This window comes from Podarcis raffonei, chromosome 4, assembly GCF_027172205.1.
Source record: "Podarcis raffonei isolate rPodRaf1 chromosome 4, rPodRaf1.pri, whole genome shotgun sequence".
NCBI lineage: Eukaryota > Metazoa > Chordata > Lepidosauria > Squamata > Lacertidae > Podarcis > Podarcis raffonei.
Genome location: NC_070605.1, coordinates 57,903,395 through 57,924,903, shown reverse-complemented (window position 1 = coordinate 57,924,903; position 21,509 = coordinate 57,903,395). Strand labels below are relative to the sequence as shown.

Here is a 21,509-nt window from a genome sequence, read left to right as displayed (position 1 = left end):
CAATCTAGTTATTCCTACATCTATAGGCTTGCCAGCATTTTTGAAAGCCTATGGTACTGTAACAGTGTGATCCTAACCATGTCTACTCAGAAGTCAGTTGAATTCAATGAGGCTCAGTCTGAGATAAGTAGGGTTATGGTTGTGGCTAAAATTCATTTGTAGCATTTAAGAACATGTATGTGTTTACACACATTTTATATATTTTATACATTCATGCTCTTCACAATGAGGGACAGTTGAGAAGTAAAGGTAAAAAGGTAAAGGTTACGTCCAGTCAAAGGCGGCTATGGGGCATGATGCTCATCTTGCTTTCAGGCCGAGGGTGATGGTGTTTGTCCACAGACAGCTTTCTGGGTTATGTGGCCAGCATGACTAAACCACTTCTGGCACAACGAAACTCCATGATGGAAACCAGAGCACATGGAAACATTGTTTACCTTCCCACCGCAGCAGTACCTATTTATCTACTTGTACTGGTGTGCTTTCGAACTGCTAGGTTGGCAGGAACTAGGACCGAGCAATGGGAGCTCACCCTGTCATGGAGATTCGAACCGCCAACCTTCTGATTGGCAGGCCCAAGAGGTTCAGTGGTTTAGACCATAGCACCACCCGCTCTTACCATTGGTAAGAGATCCCATATTCAAATTTTTGGGTCACAGTGCCTTATTATTATCTGACTTGTCATAAACCTCAATAACTGACAGCCATTCTGGATCATGAAAAATGTTTATGACTTCTTCTTCTTCTTTGGTGATCACTCATAGCCGAGTAAGATTGTCTTCCATAAACACGGTTTTAACAATGAGTCTTGTGACTATGGAGGCCAATTCTGGATCCCCATGTCCTTCCAGAGTGGGGACATTGGTTTCCGGGTGGGAGTTGATCACGGTGTGGATTTGCCAAGTGTGCCTTCCTCCTAGCACTTTTCTCCCTTGTGTCCTGAGTTCGATCTGACAAAGTCTGTATATTCCATGTTTCAAAGTTCAATTGTTTTTTACGACCGCTAGGAGGTGACCCCACTGGGTGTGGTAATCCAGTCAGGAAAAAAGGGAGGCAGGCTATGTTTAGGGCACCTTTTCTAGCCCCTTCCCCTTTTCGGGGTGAGCAAAGGGCATCCTAAAAAGGGCTGCTCAGTCATGGATACAGCTGCTGAGCTGCTCAACTGCCTCATTCCTTGAGTCAGAACGACTGAATCTGTATCCACCGCCTATGTGCCAGTTCATGACTTGGGGTCTTCCAGATTGCAAGGTGCTGCCCCCGTTACCATTTGCCGATCGCCATGGGACTTTGGGGGTTTGGGTTGGGTTTTTGGAAGATGCCTGTGCTTGAATTTGTTTTATGTGTGTAGATCAGTGCACGCTGACCAACACACAGTCTTTGCAGTAGGGCTCTGTTCCGATGGCATGAAGTAGTCATGACAAACCGGTAGATTCCTATCTGCTGCAGCCTTCATCCGCCTTCACAGTGGTTGTAACATATCGCTTGTTATCATCTGCCTGTTCTGCCGTTGAGGACTTCTTGGGTCATACTTTGTCTAGCTCCTTCCCTTTGACCTTACCGCCTTGGGCGACCCTGCTGGGAGTACAAGATTCCCAACGGCTTCGCTCACAACGGTCATAGGAACATGCAAGCCCACTCACCACGACAAGGTGATGACCCAGCGAGTGGGGTTTATGACTATGCTGCTTTGTGATCCACCAGATTTTATATGTTGGTTCTTTAAACATCCTGGAATTTGCAACATAGGAGCATCAGATAGCACTTCCTTGAGCAAATTCCTGCAGTGAAAGTACATACAGAACTACCTAGTACAGATTCCAAAATTCTGTGTTAAATTGTTCTAGGCAAGTGTGTGCCTTTGCCTTGGATTTATGTGAGCATATCTTCACTTCTTTATGAGTTCAAGCAGTCCTAGAAGAAATGGCTGATTTCACAATTGAAGCTGTGGGAGGACAACACAAACTGGGCACTGCTGGGTAAGTTATGTCCAAAGGTAGAAAATTAATCACACTCCTTTTTTAATAGCATATTTCTATCTGACTGGCTTTACCTACTGCTCCCATAGTTTTATTTATTTTTATTTATTTAGCAACATAATCATAGAATTGTAGGATTGTAGAGTTGGAAGGGACCCTGAGGATTATCTGGTTCAACTGCCTGCAATGCAGGAATATGCAGTTGTCCAATAGGGGGACTGAATGTGCAACCTTGGCATTATGAGTGCCATGCTCTAACCAACTGGGCTATTCCAAATTTGCCTTGCATTTATATCTCACCCTTTCTCTCGATGGAATCCAGGATGGCAAACAGACCCACAATTTAAAAACAAAGTGACACCGAGGTTCTAGTTAGGACAAGGAGTGCCTCCGATAACCTTCGGAAGTGGGGCTGAATTGGGGAGGCCGGGGGATGGGGCAGAGAGATAAGCAAAAGAGTGGGCAACAGTCACATAATCCAATGCCCCATTTTTCATTTTCACTTGCTTTTTTTTGGGGGGGGGTACAGTAAATTGAAGCAGAGAAACTGTTCCCTTTCTCACTTTTCAGCCTAGGAAGTCACAGCTCCCCACTGCCCACACACTGATTCCCAGACACTGACCATGAGGCAGATCAGATGACATCAGCTCGGTTCCTGTTTGTGTAGATTTTCATGGCAGAGTCAACAAGCATAAAGTTAAATCTGCTCCACCATTAATCCTGTGATGTTCTTAGCCAGAATTATCACACCTATGGCAACTTTAATGTTTGTGTGAGAGAGTTTGAGTTTCTTTGCCTTTATCTTGTTTATGTTAAGGACTTCCGGGTTAGCGCCATCAGCAATGGCGGAGTTCCTCTGACTGAGAGGAACCCGCTCCACGAAAATCGGGTCTTGCCGCCGCGGCGAAGGCGGAGACCCCTCAAAAATCCCAGACGGAGGAAGCCTGGGAACGTGGGATTCGGCTGACACCAGGAGCGCCTCCCCTACTCGCAGGGAACCCCTTTTTTGGGGATCCGAAGCGACGTGGGGTGAGCGGCGCGGTGTTTTGAATCGACCGCTATTTTTACGGAGTGAAGCTGCACAGCCGTTGCCGCAGAGCGCTGACTTTTTCCTGTGGACAATTGGACTCTAAACAAGTACCCGTGAGTAGAACGGAAAATTGGATTAAGAAACATTTTAATTTGGTATCGAAGCGGGAAGGTCTAAACAGGAAGTCCGCCTTCCGCTTTTGTAAATAGACTAAAGCAAAAATTGTGCAAGCTAAAGCCTGGAAAGTTGTATATAAAGGTCTAAATTTCCTTCAGTTTTAACCACCAAAACCCCTCTTGGAAGCAGGAGAAAAGAGGGGGAATTTTGATTGTTCAAGCCTGCAGAGAGAGAGTAAAGAAAGATAAATTTCCACCGTCTCAAACCTGGGAACGGGGTGTCAGAGACAGAAATTTTTGTGGAAGTTCATTGACTGTGAACGGAATGTCTATTGGCAGATAGCTGAAGAAGAGAAACAAATTGATTCCAATGTTGCCATTTGCATTTAAAAGAAACAAAAAAGTTGAAAAATGAAAGTAATTTTCTTTTGTTGGACCTGCTTTCAAAAGATGGATACAAATAGAAATTGTCTCCTCTAGCCGGAGCTTATTAAATTGTTGCTGGAGTCAATCTGGGGATTTCACAGCTGTGGAGATTAGGATTGTGGGACCAGACTCTGACCTTGAATAAAAATGTGTTTAGAAGAAGTTTTGGTGCTTGCTTTCTGTAAGACAAGTGCTTTGTTGGAGCAGATGCATGAGAAGATGGATTTGATGACTGTTGCAGTCAAAAACTTTGGACAAACAGCGAATACTTATATAGAAACCATTCAGGAACCAACCCAGGAACCTGTTTTGACAGGGCAAGTGCAAATGCAGAAGACAATGGAGGAGGTTGCTGTTGAACCTCAAGTAACACAAATGGAGAGACCCGAGGCCCTGCAGGAGCATAAGCCGCTGTCCTTGAAGATTGAATCTGGAGCGGGCCAGGGGGGGTCTGGAGTCGTGGGGGCTCTTAATTTTGGAGGGACTTTGAAACATGCTTTTAAATACTTTCTGGACTACACTACTGACTGTGGGGAATGGGACTGTGGGGAATGGGCCGATCTGCTGAGGGGAGATGGAGATATCTTTGGGTTGGAGTTTCCCCGAGACCTACTCTTCAATGAGAAAGGAAAGAAATTAAGAAAGAGATCAACAAAAGACAAGGTAAAGTGCAGGTATAAACAAGAAGAAGATCTGCAGAAGGGACATGGAAAAGACTTAAGAGCCTCGGACATAAGATTACCAGGTTGATGGACTAGATGGAATGGACAGTAAGGACTGATACAACCCGAGACCAGGAAGAAGAGACGTTGGAGGAAGATTGGAAGAAAGTTTTTAAAAAAATTTTTATTTTGGGAATTAGTGTAAAATTAACGAGTATTATGAAAAATGTTGGAATGAAACTATTTGGCTTTAGTAGAAATGATATAAGGAGTTATGTATAAATAAGTACTAAATTTTAAGCTTTAAGGTATTTTATGGTAAGATAAGGTTAAAATAAATTAAGATAAACTGAATGACAGAATATAGTGAAAGATGGAAAGGATTTGCTGAGTTAATTAATAAGTTAGACTGCTAAGATAAATTACCCAATAAAAATTGAGAAAGATGGAAAGAATTTGCTGAAACAAATAACTAAACTAGAATACAAAAAGGGAGGTGTGAGGAGGTCAATGAAACAAGTAAATGAAAGATAAAGATATGGAATTATTGGATGTGTGTTTTTTATTGTTATAGTTGTATTTTTTTATTTTTTTTATGTATTTTTTATGTATTGTATGTTTTGTTAAATTTTTTGTTGTTTTCTTCTCTTCTTTTTTGTAATCTTTAAACTTCTAATAAATACCTTTTTTTAAAAAAAAATCTTGTTTATGTTAAGATTGCCATTTGCAATATTCACTGATAGATCAAAGGTCTCTCCTTATTAAACGGAAAATGTATAAGAAGGGAGAAAAGCAGAGGAGAGGGCTGTCCCCCCCCCCTTGGGATTGTATATGATGGCAATTCTACATGCACCTGTATAGAGAGCTGAAGACCAGACAGAAACTTTATTTTCTGCCATTTTTGGAAACATGGATTAGCTTCACGCATACCTAACCTATATGCTAAAAGGAAATATTAAACAAAAGAAACAAAAATATATAAAACAAAGTGAAAGAACCTTTAAAGTTTGCTTATTGTGCCCTCTCATCATTTATAGGAACTCTAAAACAAAGCTGACAATCCATATTCTTTTCCTACCATCCATCATCCTATGATTCCTGCCGTGTTCACCCAACGACTGAAATTATCATTCTAAAATTTGGCAGGATTCATTAGAAGGTGTGACCACAACTGAAAATTGTATCCAGTTCTGTCAAAAAATGGAAAAGCTAGACTCTTTTGTTGTTGTTCTTTTAAATAAAACCCTAAGGTGCTCTGCGTGGGACGCGGGTGGCGCTGTGGGTTAAACCACAGAGCCTAGGACTTGCCGATCAGAAGGTCGGCGGTTTAAATCCCTGCGACAGGGTGAGCTCCCGTTGCTCGGTCCCTGCTCCTGCCAACCTAGCAGTTTGAAAGCACGTCAAAGTGCAAGTAGATAAATAGGTACCGCTCTGGCAGGAAGGTAAACGGCGTTTCTGTGCGCTGCTCTGGTTCGCCAGAAGCGGCTTAGTCATGCTGGCCACATGACCCGGAAGCTGTACACCGGCTTCCTTGGCCAGTAAAGCAAGATGAGTGCCGCAACCCCAGAGTCGGTCACGACTGGACCTGATGGTCAGGGGTCCCTTTACCTTTACCTTAAGGTGCTCTGCATGAAGCCCTCTGCATACTGCTCAATTGTTCAAGAGAATCCAGAGATTGTGTGACCTGTGCTGGTTTAAGATAACTAGACTGCTCACATCCACAAGTGTCACTCTCCACACTGGAATCCTTCTGTTCAGGAAAAGAGCACCTGCAGGGTTCTTATCTGGATTAGGGACTCCTGGCAGCTATTTTAAAGGAGAGGGGGAAAACAAGAACAATGACAACATGCTTAAAGTCATAACATAACTTTGATTATTCCAATTCTGTAGCATCATGAGTCCTCCTGTGAATCCTTGTATTGTGTTCAGCCAATTTCTCATTTACCTGGCTTACTGACAAGCAGGCACACTGACTTAGATTATGATCTGTTCTGGAGAAGAACTTTAGATTAAAATAACGCTTACTTTAGAAGATAGGTGAGTATTGCAAAATGGACACATCTACATCGCAAAGCAGGTATATATCAACATCACCAATAGTGCTATTTAAAATTCAGTTGGCAGTGTCTAGGTTCCTTTGGATTATTCCTGTGGCAATGCTTTGAAAAGACTAATGAAAATACAGTAATTTAGTTAAATTTGCAGTGGAAAAAGGTGTTTTTTACCATGTTTTTGAAAAATGTTCAGCAGGATTTCCTAGTTTCCAGTTTGCCCAGTGTCCTTTCCCCTTAAAATTAGAATTACGTAATAGAGTGTGCGCTTTAAAAAACCAAAACAAAATACTTTTGTGAAGAAATTCTGCAAGGCAGAAGTGCCTGGCCACAATGCAGTTATTCAAACCAGATGGTAACCTTGGCATCTTTTGCAAATTTATGTAATTTCTCCCTTTGCTCTGCATTGGAATGACTCCAGATTAACTCACCTTTAAACTGCCTGGGACTGATTAAAAAGCCAATGCCATAATATTTTAATGGATTTCATAACAATACATTTCATTTCATTCTTCTAAGGGTATGCAACAGACATAAGATTTTATTTTTATTTGAATTTTTAGTATTTGGAAGCAGCCTGATTTGTTTCAGAGCTGCTCTATGTCTTCCTAATTTGATTTACTTCACATTTAAAGGCAAACCTAACTAATTCACACTTTCCAAACGAGTACATGAACTGGGACAAGGATATCATGTGAAATTTGCACTTCTCTGAATTTCTGCAATTTCTCCAGCCAAGTAATGGGTACAAAAATGTGTAAAGTACACATAGAAATGCATGTCTTAGTGAAAACAGAGACAAATGCTTTACATTAGGGGAAATTTTATTTACAAAATTGTGTATATTTAGCAAAGGTAAAGGTAAAGGGACCTCTGACCATTAGGTCCAGTCGCGGATGACTCTGGGGTTGCGGCGCTCATCTCGCTTTATTGGCCGAGGGAGCTGGCGTACAGCTTCTGGATCATGTGGCCAGCATGACTAAGCCACTTCTGGTGAACCAGAGCAGCACACGGAAATGCCGTTTACCTTCCCGCTGGAGCAGTACCTATTTATCTACTTGCACTTTGACGTGCTTTTGAACTGCTAGGTTGGCAGGAGCAGGGACCGAGCAACGGGAGCTCACCCCGTCGCGGGGATTCGAACCGCCGACCTTCTGATCGGCAAGCCCTAGACTCTGTGGTTTAACCCACAGCGCCACCCACGTAGAAGTCCACATTAAAGTGCTGGTGAATTTTTATGAGGTGTTTTTTTTAAAAAAAGAAAAAGTTGCAAACTGCTGTGGGAAAATGGGGAACTGAATTTGGGATTGGAGAAACTGGTCTGAGAAAGAGCCAAGAGGGCTCCTTCATTAGAGAAAGGCATTTTGGGAGTAAATTTGACATTTTACTTACACTTAAACTTAAACTTTACTTAAGCTTAAGGTTCTTGCTGCATTTGCAAGCCCAGGACAGAAGTGAGGAAAGCAAGAGGAGAACCAAGGGGACATCGACTGGCCACCCCCTGCACCTTTGTCTCAGTTCTCCTGATGACTGGGGTGGCTCTGGGTGAAGGTACACTGAGACGATCTGTGGTGAGTTAGGAAAGTGAATGTTGAGGCAGGGGCTTAAAGGTTAGAGAGGATAAAGTGGAGGATGAGACCTTTCTAGGCACAGGAAGAAATACAACAGAAACCACAGAGATGGGAGTGAGGGAAGGACGGAGTAGAAAATTTAAACAGCAGACAAGCTGTTGCGGAAGACAGGAAGGAAGTTGGGGTGTAAAGGGAAATGAGGAAAAAAGCAGGCGAAAAGCTTTAAAAGGAGGTTGGCAGGAAGCCAACAGTTAAAGAACACAGTAGTGAGGAAGAATGATGATGGGCTTAGCAGACCCATTGACGAGTGGCTGGAAAGAAATGGGAACTGGCGGGTGGAGAAACACCAGCAAGGAGCCTTCCAGAGAAAAACGTCACAACAAACTGCAGCACAGACGGCATATGACACACGAAAAGGCTTTTAAGCCTCTCTCCTGGAAGCTCATCTAGCCAGGTGGCACACAGCCCAGCCTTGACTGTGTTTACTCAGAAGTAAGTCTCATGGATCTGACGTTTCAAAGACTGCATTCTGTCATTGAAAAGATGGCAGGGACGAGCCCAGCTGAGTCCTGGCACAAATTAAGCCTCAACTGTGTCTGCTCCACTAGTTGTTCACTGCAAGAGACCTGGATCCATGTTTTTTTGGGACGTTCCAAACAATAAAGCAACGTCAGGGCAAAGAAAGTGGCTGGAACTCATAGCCATTAAGCTCCTGCAATGGCCAGAGGGAATGCATTGCACAATTTCCTGTGCACCAGGTAATGCTGAAGAATATATATATGCAAGAAAGAGGGTGTGTGGAGGCACAACACTTCAGAAGCTTCGCTGTAACATTTTTTTAAAGAAAGCAAATATTTACCATCCATTAGAACCTCTGAAACTTTGCAGTGGATAATTAAAGAGACCAACCAGCCAGATATTGTATCATGTTTGATAACATTATTCAAATATTATAAACCTTGTATGTATTTGCTCTGCATACCTATAATGGAGATGCATCATTGTGTGGGAGCCGGCTTCCAAAGATCAACATGCCTGTTTTTTAAGGTAGTCAACTCATAAGCTAGAAGAAAGTCAATTATACAGCTTGTATGAGGTCATTGTACTCTACAGTGGGGAGTCGTGATTTTTCAAACACGTGCAGATGTATAATTGCTTGGCACTCATCTTCTTTGCCCCACTTTAGCCTCTGGTAAAACTCATTTTGTATAAACTCCTATAACACCTTGGGTGATACCTGGAAAATGCTGACACTAACTCCCGAAATTTGAGATGCATTTATGGCCATTGTGGTACCTACCAAATAGTGCCTGCAACATCATTCACTGGTGGTGAACATATTTCCTCTTCCTTGCGCATATGCAGCAGACTTTGGTGCTCTCTGTAGTTCACATCTACAAGTGAAAACCTCTTTATACATAATTCTATTACCCTGATCTAAGGGTCAAATAGAAATACTCCAGTTGCTACACTTTATACCTAATCCAGCAGAGAATGCCCAGCAACCCGACCTCTACTTCCATGGAAGCTGGGCTATTCCCCCCCATTCTAATAATTATATGAAATTGCTAGTGTCTCATTTTTACTCATTGTTACTAGTTTTGCAGTTCCCCTCCTTTTCTAATTTACCCTTGGCGTGGGAAGCAGAGTTGGGTGAGATCCTGGATGGAATTGTTCAGGATAAAATCTGGTACATTTTCCTCTGCACCAGCCTATATTCAAAGGAATTCCCTCAAAACAGTTGATAGAGGGTACTATACACCTGCACGACTAGCACATATTCAGAATACAAATATTTGGACTTTTGGAGGGGATGTGGTGCTATTGGCACATATAGGCACCTGTGGTGGGTTTGCCCCATGTAGCCACTTTCTGGCCACAAATGCCTAAGGAAATTGGAATCGTTATTGACCATTCACTGGTCCTAGATCCCAAATTGTGTCTTCTCTCTATTTTATCAGGAATTAATGTTGACCTCCCTTTAAAACATCTGGTAATTTTTCTTTTAGTTGCAACCAACTGGTCATAACACAGGGAGGGAAGGGTGTTTCTGTTATTAATGTGAACTGCTGGTATAAGGAAGCTTAGTTATTAGCTGTCTCCCAAAAATTAACCCATCATCTTAAGGTTTTGAAGGGAATTGCTAAGCCAGTGGGCTTCGCTGCCATTTGGAGGGCTTTTGTGGCGCAACATGAACAAACAACATATGAAACCACTCATCTCAGTGAAATATGACTTTATTTGGCAATACCTATGACATTGACTGGTCCACATCATGCCTTCTTCACCTGACCCTGCTTAGGAAGACCATGTTCCTCCTTTTTATTTATTGCCTTATGCTTCCTTCTCTGCTTTGTACTTACCTTGGTTTTCCACAGAGTCATTCCGGTGACTGTTTTCATTCTCCCCCCCCCTTTAGTATGTTTTAGTGTTTTTGTGCTATGATTTAATAGTGCTGTTGTCCTTTTTAAGTGTTAATAATAAAATATATTAAAAATAGAAATGCTTCAGATTATATTTTTTCAGATTTGATTTGAACTTTATAATAGATTTTTTTTGGGGGGGGGGAGAGATAAGGATTAGGTATAGCACTGGACTCTCTTCCAGGGACAAGAATACCCCCAAGGTGGGAGTGAAGTAATGACAGATGGGACTGGAAAGAAAATTCAGATCATATGCAGGGGTTGGAAAGGACATCCTTGCTTCTGTTATTAATTTTTTGATTCTGTAACTCACCAGTGATGGAAACATTTATCATCAGCTGCAGTTTTCTGGAATGACAGTTTTTTGTGTGTGGAGGATCACAATTTCTTTAATTCTGAAGGAAGCTTAGAGATATAAACAGAAATGTGTCCAACTCAAGCTGAAACAATCTTCCTCTTTTGTTAAAAAAAATTCTGAGTCATATGCCTTTAAATGCACATTTAGAATTTACTGTTTTATAACAGGATTTTGTTAACCCCTTCCAATCTCAAGGTGATGTTTTGCTGGCAATGGTTTCATGGTTTTGCCTACAGGTGCAAGATTTGCAATTTTAACTGCTTAATGCAGCTAGAGGAATCTCTGTATGACCAGGAATAATGTGACAGCTTTGAATTCTAATGAGTTAATCAGGCACAATAAGAAGACTTGGGAGATAGTTAAATCAGTGTATCTTATCAGTGCATCTCTCAAGCAAGCCAATGAACAGCTTTCTGAAAGCCCATGATGAAAGTTATGCCTTCAGCGAAACTGTGTATCTCTGAGTCTAACTCGGACATGAAATTTATGAAACTGCTAATTACAATGATAGCACTGAGAAACTACAGGATACATATGGACTATGGCCTCCCTCATATGTAATTGGCTTCAAACACTACCAGTGGGAGTGTGCTGGAGCCAGACTTATGTGTACATAGCCCAACTCCTTCTCACTCTCTTTATCTGCACACTCATATATAAAAACTCTCTTGGCAGCTGATGTCAGTTCAGACTTTTTCTGACTTCTGATTGTTTCTCTCTAATCACCCTCTGTATTATTACCCCTCCATCAAAACAAAACAAAAAACAGCCCTCTATTTATGTCTTATATCAAGATCCTAGTTCTTTCTTTAATTGTAGTCTGGACTTCAACTTTCTTATCAAAACAGAGAGGCATAACTATTGCCCAGATCAAGAAGAGATATCTCTCTCATGCCAAATGGTTCAAGGCGGACAGGCCTCATAAAAATCATGATAAATCTGGGCTCTCCTTTTCCAAGTTAATTGCCAGAGTGGAGCCTTTCACCTCCATAGACGGAAAGGTATTTAAAAGAGACAACATCATCTAATGCAACAAAAATGTGAGTTTTTCCAAACTATAAGGAGGTTTAAACCAGGCAGCACAAAAATGTATCCAAGATGGCGGGATACTGCTCTCACATTTATATCACTTTTTCCTATCACAGAGCATTGTGGAGAGCTGCCTTTGACCAGATCTGGACAGATGGGATCACTGGTTAAATATATTGTTGCTACTAGCCCAATTAGCAACTGAAAACCTCCTGAATATTTGGGGCCCAGATGGATTTTGTTCTTCACCTGCTCCCAGGTAGGCCTGCTTGCTTTCATATCCTCAGGGTGCTTTTCTGTAGCTGGTCCCATTCAGACTGTGGTCTGGGTTTCTTTTTTTGCCAGCTAGCGCCAGGCCTCCAAGTGTTTGCGGATGATAAATTTGATTCCAGATGGGTGCTTCCTCTCTGTGGTCTCTGCCAGTAGAAGCTGGCAGAATAGCAAGAAGCGACATTGCCTTTAGTATCATGTTGCCTCTCCCTTTCGTGGGCACACAGGCCCCCATTTGCTATTGGGCAGCCCTCATCTTGCGAAAAATATGTATGGGTGACATGAGGGTATGAGCTTGCAAGCAGTTGCAGCTGCCATCTGACTTACTCCTTTGCTCAACAGCATGTTTATATCTATTGCTTTTACACTTACCCCTAGTTGCCGTTTAGGCAACATAGCACTCGGGTGTCCAGCTGGTAGGGCTGCACAAACAGCACAGTTCAGAGTCAACATCAACCCTTGTACTGTGAAGGGCATAGGAGTGCAGGTGGCAAGAGCAGATTATCCTTCCCTGGACACTGTGCACTCAGTCACCTTTAGCACAGAGAGAGGCAGAGTCAGTCATGCATTGTTTCCTCTTTCCTGGAATTTAAGATTCTCCGAGAAGAGTTATGTAATCCTGCTATGCCCCTGGCTGGCCTTGAATGTGTGATGAGAACGCTCAGCCCGGAAACGACTATTGCCAGTTATCAGAGGGCCAAACAGAAGATGAGGAAGCCCTGCTCCTGTCACAATATAAGAGCTTCCACCTGCCAACCAACAGACATCAAGGAGGAGCAGATGAGGACACTGGGATGTTGCCCTCTAAAGCAAAGCAGACTTTATACTATTATCTCTTGACAGCCCCCCCTGAAGTAGCTGCCATAACTGGCCCATGGGGTGTGTCTAGCAAAGGACACTGGCAAACAAGCTGCATCTTCAGATAGCTATAGAGCAGGTCACTTCAGCTGAGTTTGTTTGGGAACTTGGGTATAATTTTGCTTTTGCTAACAGCCATGCTGGCTGTGGCTGATGGAAGCTTTAGTTTGAAACATGTGGAGGGCACCAACTTGGGGAAGGCTGCTCTGTTGCTTGAAGCAGAATGACAATGGTTAAGTATAGCGGAGCTTACTTGCACCCGAGGCTCTTTCAAATCATACATGAATGCCGAAGGTCTGTTCATTGTCTCACACCGAATTGTTACCAAGGACCACTGTATGACTTTTAAGGAAAGAGATGGTTGAGTCTTCATCTTAGCATCCTGTCATACCTTTCTTTATGTCCACTGGAGTACTGTAGTCTCTTTTGTTTATGACCACTGGGATGGGATGACGAGCATGGCTGCCTGCCTGCAGGAAAATCATGTGAATGGCTTTATGTAAGAGCCACTATTTAAACCCAGATATCTGTGTATGTTAACGGGCCTTTGGGCACCAGTGTGGAATGGATGGCTGACTACTCCATCTTCAGCCCTGGGTGCCATTCTCAGGGAAGGGAAGGGACATTTGCCCAGATGACATGATCCTGAGCAGCAGCTGGGACTCTTCACACAGGAGGAAGAACCAGCTGGATAATGAAGGCCAGTGGTGCAAGTCGTGGAGTTGCTGGAGTCCATCAGTCAAGAGCCCCCTGAACTGGGATCCTCAGAGAACAGCAAGTTTTCCATGGGATGAAGTGGCAGGCCAAGCAGAAGTGTGGATGAGCCCTGAGCTACATACCTTGTCAGAGCAAGTGGGCTATCCAAGATCCTGTGGTACCTAGCTGCTACTGAGTGTCCTTGCAACTCTCACGCATCCATCACAACCTGTGATCAGGACAGGACAACACGTAGGATTATTTCTCAGGGTCACCTACAATAACTTCAGTTATCATGAAAGTTACCTCTGCTTTAACAGCTGCACTGGCTCCCAATCCACTCTGGACCCAGTTTATAATGCAGATGTAAAGCTCTAAAGCTCTACATGACTTGGGAACAGGTTAACTGAGAGATTACCACCTCCTGCGTAAGCATAGCAAAACCTCAATATCTTCTTTGGAGGATCTGGACCAGGTGCTCATGCTAAGTGAAATGAGATTTGTTGCTACCCAAATAGGGCCTTTTTTGGTGGTAGCCCTTGGTTGTGGAATACCATCCTCAAGGAGGCTCACAGGGGACCTTCCCAGGAGCCTTTTTGACATTAGAGGGGGAACTATTTGTTCACTCAGGCTTTTAAATTCTGTTGTCAACCAATTTTGAGCTGGTTTTATTCTGAGCTGTAAATAGTTGGTGTTATCTCTGTTGCAAGCAAAGTTTTCTTTGGTCTTTTGTTGGTTTTAATTACTCTATATTGTATTTTTTAATAATATTCTGTTGTTGTTGTTGTTGTTGTTGTTGTTACCTTCTATTATAATACAAATGTTTTTGTTGTTATTTTGCCAATCCAAGAGCAAGCACTTCAGCTTTGCTGTCAATATTTTGCCCTCAAACCTCTTAGCCCTCCTCAATGAAACCTGGATTGGTGCCGCTGCCTTCATCCCATTCTACGGTGCCCTCCAGATACCGCTCAACACCAACTCCCATCATTCCCAAACATTGGCCATGCCCTCTGGGGCTGGAGGGACTTGGGAGTCCAACAGCTAGAGGGCATAGTGTTGGCTACTTCTTGTGTGATTAAAAATTCAAATGGTGCCTTAAGATATATATACATATGAGAAACTGTTCTTGTGAGGAGTGTGATGGTGGAACAGTGACACCAAAGCCAGCAGCAATGAGTTGGCACCTTGCACAGATGTCTTCCGCTTCCCACCTGTGAACTGGTTTCCCTTGAAACTCCACCCTGGAAAACGATGGATATATCTAACAACAGCGTATTGAATTCTCTTCAGACATCGCCCCTTGTTTTGAGGAAAGTCTTTATACCCCTTGTTTCTTATGTAAGCTAGGAGGGAACGGACCCAAAATATATTTCTATAAGCAGCATCTGACTGTTACTTACGACATTGCCTTGCGTAAGGAGCTCCACTAGTCAGCTTGTTCAGCGTGGTGCCATACTGAAGAGCCATATGCCATGTTTTGGGCTGCCAACAAATCAACATTACAATAATTTGCAGACTGTTTTATATTTCCTCAAATTGGGAGTCTATGTAATTAGTTCCTCAGAACAGCCTGGAGGAAATACAGTCTGCTATTTAGGCAGAATTAATGCCCTTGATCTCTCAGTTGTGATTAAAAGAAATCCTAGCTACCAGTACCAAGAACTGGAGGAGAGATCTATGCTGGGGTATTCTTTCTCCAATCCTGCCTTAATTGCAAAACTGTTTGTGGCCAGTTCTTATGAGAACCTGCTGACTGGCACAAGATGTGCTTGCCATAATTGTTAATGAAAGATGAGTAGTCTCAACTACAGATCTCAGCAGACACGACCATACTAGCCATATTAATCACAAACAGCAGTACCTTGGTTACTAACCCAACCCCTACCCCCTAAGTATCCTAGAAGTGGCTCTGGCCTCTATGCATGCTCAGCTAAGGATTATGAGAGTCTTGTCCCTTGCCCCTGAAGGGATTGGGCTTTTGAAAACATTCAGAGCAAATGCTCACAAAGACTTGAGCTTCCTGCAAAGAGTCAGTTTGAATATTTGCAAAAAAGCTTGGCAATAGAAGGCCCTGCACACCTTCCAGGCATTGGTAGAGTGCCTTTTCCAATCAGAGATGCGACTGGGACATCCAGTCCCAGGATCCCCAGTTGGAAACTGACACCGTTCATATCATTTCTGATGGAGAGAATGCCCCTGAGGCTCTTTTTTGAGTCCTCTGATCAAAGGCCTCTGTAATTTCAGCTTTATATCCTCATACCCGCTACCTGTGTTTGACAGTGGTTGTAATAATGGCATTTTACTATAGGCTGTGAATGTTTACTCATCCAAACACTTTGATCATTACCAGCTGCAATAATCTGTATGAGAGCACTTAGGCACTACTGCTGGTAATATATCCTTAATGACCACTGAATTTTCTACTGTGCAAATATTTACTTGAGCAATAAGAAAAAAACAAAAAACCTGCCTCTTGCTCTGATCCCTTACTGCCCATGACATTAGTTATCCATAACAGAGTGTACACAAATGAACATATACATACAGGGCTTTCAAACAAGCAGGTCCCATGTGGATTCTGAGGTGGTACCTGTGCAAGAGGACTGTGCTGTATCAGAAATGGCACATCTGAGTTGGCTTTAGCTCAGAGCTCACCAGGACTCTGGGACAAAACCTGTTTTGTGCAAAATAGTTTAGCCCTTGAACATGTGAAGCAGACTGCTACTACATAATGCATTTCTAACTGAAAGTGAACTATCGGGATTTACTGTAATACCCTCTGCATGGGACTGCCCTTGAAGATGATTAATGCATTTCAGCTGTTGCAAAATTATTCTGTTCATCTCCTGATCAATATTGGGAGGAATCAACATTATTGTTGTTTAGTTGTGTCCGACTCTTCGTGACCCCATGGACCAGAGCACGCCAGGCACTCCTGTCTTCCACTGCCTCCCGCAGTTTGGTCAAACTCATGGTCTTAGCTTCGACAACACTGTCCAACCATGTCATCCTCTGTCGTCCCCTTCTCCTTGTGCCCTCAATCTTTCCTAACATCAGGGTCTTTTCCAAGGAGTCTTCTCTTCTCATGAGGTGGCCAAAGTATTGGAGCCTCAGCTTCATGATCTGTCCTTCCAGTGAGCACTCAGGGCTGATTTCCTTAAGAATGGAAAGGTTTGATCTTCATATTCAGTTGCAATTGTATTGGATTCCAGTGTAGCTCCAGGCCACATTTAATGTAAGAAACATAAGTAAGATCTAAGAAGAGCTCAGCTGGAAGGAGCCAAAGGCCTATTTAGCCAAGCATTCTGCTCTCACAGTGGCCAACTAGATGCCAATGGAAGCCCTCAAACAGGGCCTGAACCCAGCACTGCTCTTCCCACTTGTGATTCCTAGCAAGAGGTATTCAGAGGCCAGTTTTAGGGATTTATACCCTTAACAGGTTTCCAGGCCATCTGAAACCTGAAAAGAGCAGAAATACAGCAAACACAAAGCAACCAGCAGAGAGAAAAGCCCTTTCTCCAGTAGCCAGCCACTGTACCTCTGTTGGCAAGCACACATGAAGAAGGGCCTCTGTTGAGTGTCTTCGTACATAGGCAGACACTTGTGGAAATAAACTTACCTTTAAAGCAGAGATAGGCAGCCTGTGGCTGTTCAGTTGCTGCAGGAGTCCATTAGCTCCAGCTAGCATGGCCAATAGCTAGGGGTGAAGTCCAGAGTCATAGGTTCTCCACTTCTGCCTTCAAGTCATTCTTGGCCTAGGACTCACAAGCCATAGAGGCCACCTCTTTGGCCTTAGTTCATCTGTATGCAGAAGCTTAGGTCCTGCTCCGTAAGCCCTTGCTTCGCGAGGATGTGGGTGGGCCCTCTACTACAGTAGCCCCAAAATGATGGAACAAGGTGATGATGGGCCTTCCTCTCTACCTTTTGTAAAAGCTGCAAGACAACTCCCTTCCCCCCATTAGCACCCAGTGAAGTGGGCTCTTTGTATGCTTTGCAGGTTTGATACTAACCTGGAGGTTGTTAATGCAATGAAGTGATGGACAACCTGCTGCCCTCCAGATGTGGTGGGACTACAACTCCCATCATCCACGATCCTTGGCTATGCTGCCTGGGGCTGACAGGAGCTGGGCAACATCTAGAGTGCTATAGGTTTACTATCCCTGATGCAATTGCTAAATTTGTCTTTTTTAAAAATATGGCATCAAATTGTGCTTTATTGTTATTTTAAATATACAGTATTTAATTGCATGCTTCTTTGACACCCCCTCAAAAAGCAGCAACAGCAGCAGCAGCAATAATAATAATAATAATAAAATAATAATAATAATAATAATAATAATAATAATAATAATAATTGCATAGCTCCTGTGGATCAGTCCTTACTTACATAAAAATCAGCTTACTTGCCAGCCATCAGCTCAGGGACTAATTGCACATTATGCAGAAATGCATATAGGACAGAATTGAAGTTGTTTGCTTTGTTTGTTTGTGTTGCTGCTTATTACATTTGTGTACCACCTATGCCAGTGACCGGGCTCTATGCTAAAGGCTGTAGGCAATTTACAACGTACAAATTAGGAGATACAATTAAAAATCCATAAATACAATTACATAAGAACATCAATAACCTACCCCTCCATTAAACAAAGCTATATGGGGGAAAAATTCATCGTCCAAAACAACAACAGCAATGAACATTAAATCTGTCATCAGGAAGAACATGTTAACTGTAAAACTCTAAAAACTGGGCTAATTTTATTATTAAATTATTAATTAATGAAATTAAAACTAATAAAACAGCTAAAATTGACTAAAAAGCCTGAAAAATATGTCTTTGGTGCTGAAACAAAAAGCAGTTTTAGGATGTTGGGATTTGGAGGAGAAAAGTAGCAGAGGGGAAGGAAAATGTGTTTTAAACTCTACTGGAGGAAAAACACCTGTCGTAGTTTGAAACGAGTAAGATGCAAGTGAATATAGAGTTTAGCTTCTGTTATCAGTTAGCTCTCTTTGTGAGGACAAACTCCTTGATCTGAAGGTCCTTTTTACTCTCTGTATACAGCCATTTGGGGAAGAAAAAACAACAACAACCATGCAAATCTATTTCTTCACCTTTGTCTTCATTTATTTTTATTCCTATCACGGTCCTACATTTCTGGACATTCACAATTCTAAGCCAGTTTACAGGTTGTCATTGAAATACATTACAGTGGTACCTTGGGTTAAGTACTTAATTCGTTCCGGAGGTCCATACTTAACCTGAAACTGTTCTCAACCTGAAGCACCACTTTAGCTAATGGGGCCTCCTGTTGCTGCCGTGCCGCCGGAGCACGATTTCTGTTCTCATCCTGAACCAAAGTTCTTAACCTGAAGCACTATTTCTGGGTTAGCAGAGTATGTAACTTGAAGCGTATGTAACCCGAGGTACCACTGTATTTAGAAATAAGCAATGAACAATATTGTTGTATAAAGTCATCACGGCATTTCCTCACAGGACAGTAAGTGGCAGATGGCTCCAAGGACAGGAGGGAACGGTCTAGCTGGAACAGGAGCAGGTCCTTGACATCTTCTTCACCAGCCTCCCTCCCTCTCCTGGGATCCTCCCCATGAGGTAGTAGGTGGTAGGCTACCCTGGGGGCAGAAGAGAGAGGACAGTTCAACTAGGCCAGGCTCTGACATCTTTGGCTTTGGCCTATCCCATGTTTACTTCTGCTCTTCTTCCTAAGCATGGGTCTGAGAAGTTTTTTGTTTGGCCTGCTGTTTCCCCAGGAAAACCCCACCGAATTGGAGGAAGTTCCAATCCACAGAAAACCCTATTCAGCGGTAAACTACGGGGTTTCCCGGGGAAAGTGGCAGGGCAAACGAGAAACGTACTGGACCCGTGCCTAGAAAGTGTGGGCAAGCTCTTCTTCACCTGTCTCCCTCACTGTCTCTTTTTTGTTCACAGCGACCATAGTCAAGTCCCAGGAACCTTAGCATAGGAAGCAAGGCTGTGGTGCCAATGGGTGCTTTCCTCCTGAGGTTGTTAGTGGTGTGTCCATGTGTGGTGGGAATATTTCCATTGGGACTGCAGCTAAGGGGGGAAGGGTTAAGCCTACCCTCCACACATGGTGCCATCCTGATGGAATGTTTGCTCTGCACTTTTTTAAAAACATGATTTGTTCCCAAGTGATGTCATTTGGCCTCCGTATGACAATAATTATTTATTGTCACTGATTTATTAATCACATTCAAAACCTTTCAAAGACCCGTTTATCCAGCTGGGAAAGCCAATTTATTTATGCTGGGAATGGGCAGAGCTATAGGAAGCCAGCATAATTGATGGCATAATTTAATATGTATGTTTTGTATTCACATTGGTGAGTTGTAAAGTTTTGTCCTTAATGCCAAAATAATAAAAAAGCAGGCGGGATGGGGCACAATCTGCTGTCTTCCTTTGGCCTAGGCAGTTTATTGCTGAGGAAAGCTGCCAATTCTCCATCTGAACTATCTTGATTTTCTGCCTGTCTGCCAGCTGCCCGACCTCACCCTGTCTGACTACGGCCTGTTTGCCCCAAGGAACTTGCTTGCCCCTGTGCCTGAGTGCAGGATGCAAAGCATATCCTCCTCTCCCACTGAGTTTTCCTTTCTGTCACCAGCACTTGCGTGCTATATATTAAAGACTGTGAAGCCTGGGAAAGAATATGCGGTGGATCTGGTAGGGAGAAAGAATCACCTTTCCGCTGAAAATTGTATGACGCCAACAAATGGAAACAGCCACCTTAAATGACAGGGGGACCATCTGGACCATACGTCATCTGCCGAATCAACAGCATCCCATAAACCATTCCAAGTGTCTCAGCAGGGTCCAAAACTTGGCATGTGATAGTTACGACTGACAGAAGGATTGAATGGGAAGAGCCAAGAGCTGTAAGACACATCCGGCTTGAAACTCATTGTGAAATTATCTGACGACATTATTACTGCAGCAAGGACCAATTTCACACACCCCCTTCATCCCAGTATCGTCAGCCACAATTGGCACATTTCTATAGTTAGTATTAGATAAAAGAAACCTCTTGCATATTCTGTATTGCTTTAGCCTCCACACACACAGATTCCTCACACTTTAAAAACGTTTCTTTGGAAGTGACAGTCGAATCCATTGCAGGTATTATCTTCAGACTTCAATTCCCACTCAGTCATGATCCTCACAAGGTGACCTTGGACCAGTCGTTGTCTATTAGCCCATCCTAACTCACAGGGTTGTTGTGAGAATGCACAGCATACACTACCTTGAACTATTAGGAGGAGCAGTAGATATATATCTGGAGAACAGAAAACACTTGTTTTATTAGTGATTATTTATTTTAATTATTTCCAAAATGTATACCTCACCATTTTACAGAATAACCAAGGTGGCTTAAAATTAATAAAATAGTACAGTGGTACCTCAGGTTACAGATGCTTCAGGTTACAGACTCTGCTAACCCAGAAATAGTACCTCGGGCTAAGAACTTTGGTTCAGGATGAGAACAGAAATCGTGCGGCGGCGGCACAGTGGTGGCAGCGGGAGGCCCCATTAGCTAAAGTGGTACCTCAGGTTAAGAACAGTTTCAGGTTAAGAACAAACCTCCAGAACGAATTAAGTTCTTAACCTGAGGTACCACTGTATTTAGGTACTGCTTTTTGACAAATCTAAATGATGCACAGACAACTTTTCTGCAATCTTTACAGCAACCCTACAAGGTAGGTCATGGAATCAAAGAAGCTTAGTGTTATTATTTCCATTCTGCAGATAGCTGTGGCTAAGAGAGAGTGTCTTGCCTATCTGAGCCACCTACAGTGGTGAGATCTGAACCCAGGACCTTCAAGCTCAACATCTTAGCAATGACACCCCGCCAGCAGTCAGCAGTGCTTGCTGCATCATTCAGACACCCCACAGTAAATAAACAACAGCAGCAGCAAGTAATTTCCTTGCCCATCTCTACTTTCCTCCCTGAGAGATTATCTGGTAAGTTTCTTTTCATCTGTACCCTGTTAGTTTGCTCGGTTATTATTGAAGAT

The 21,509-nt window shown here is 42.9% G+C and overlaps 1 protein-coding gene across 1 annotated transcript in view; it reads left to right on the top strand.

Moving 5' to 3' along the window:
- Nucleotides 1-21,509, top strand: part of HSF2BP (heat shock transcription factor 2 binding protein) — a 95,885-nt gene that overhangs the window by 41,001 nt on the left and 33,375 nt on the right. Inside the window, exon 7 of the transcript XR_008330222.1 lies at nucleotides 11,759-11,901. The gene's annotated coding sequence lies outside the window, so the exon portion shown is untranslated. The remainder of the gene's footprint in view (nucleotides 1-11,758; nucleotides 11,902-21,509) is intronic.